The sequence below is a fragment of the Tupaia chinensis genome, unplaced genomic scaffold (assembly GCF_000334495.1).
Source record: "Tupaia chinensis unplaced genomic scaffold, TupChi_1.0 Scaffold000116_1, whole genome shotgun sequence".
Lineage (NCBI taxonomy): Eukaryota > Metazoa > Chordata > Mammalia > Scandentia > Tupaiidae > Tupaia > Tupaia belangeri.
This window is the reverse complement of record NW_006159580.1, coordinates 3,022,421-3,023,207: the sequence shown is the minus strand read 5'-3', so window position 1 is coordinate 3,023,207 and position 787 is coordinate 3,022,421.

Below are 787 nucleotides of genomic sequence, written 5' to 3'. Positions count from 1 at the left end.
TGTTATTTTTAAAACTGTCAAATTGCTACATATAAAGCATTCAGAATCAGTTGCTTTTTAAGTTTATTTATTTCTTCCATGAGCAAAAGACAGGGAGTAAGGGAGACAGACAGAGACAAACACCCCCAACAAAATCATTTTTTTTTTTTTTAATCACAGAGAGCATTTCATCACAGCAGAATTCCCTGCTCCTCCAGCTCCCCAAGATCCTGACTGTTCTGCATATCCCAGGCATGTTACGAGCCCACCTGGGGATTTGAACCTGTGGTTGGCCACATGGCTTCCAGCCAAGCAGCCACTGCACCACCAAACCACAGAGGTTGAGCCCCTGGCAAGGTGTTGATGCCATGATCCACTCCGGCTTCAGCTCGCCCTGGATCATGGGCACAAATGTGTCTGGCACACTCAGGGAGGTTTCCAGATAAAACCAGGAATTTTCCCATGTGGGTCAGCCCCGCAGAGAATGGTGTTACCTCTACACCACCGTCCAGTCCCCCATATTTGTTTTTAACGTTCAAAAAGAAATTTGCCAGGGGCCGGCAGGTGGGGTGGTGGTTAAAGGCGCTGGACTCCCATATGGCCAACCGTGGTTCAAGTCCTGGACCTGGTGACTTGCTTCCTCACGTTTTCTCTCTCTCTCACTCTGTCACTCTCTGGTGGAATTAAAATAAATAAATAAAGGGACCAGCAGTTAGCGTAATGGCTATGTCGCTGGACTCCCATGTAGTCAATTGTGGTTCAAATCCCAGACCCGGTGGCTTAACTCATGCCGGGCATGTGTGTGTGT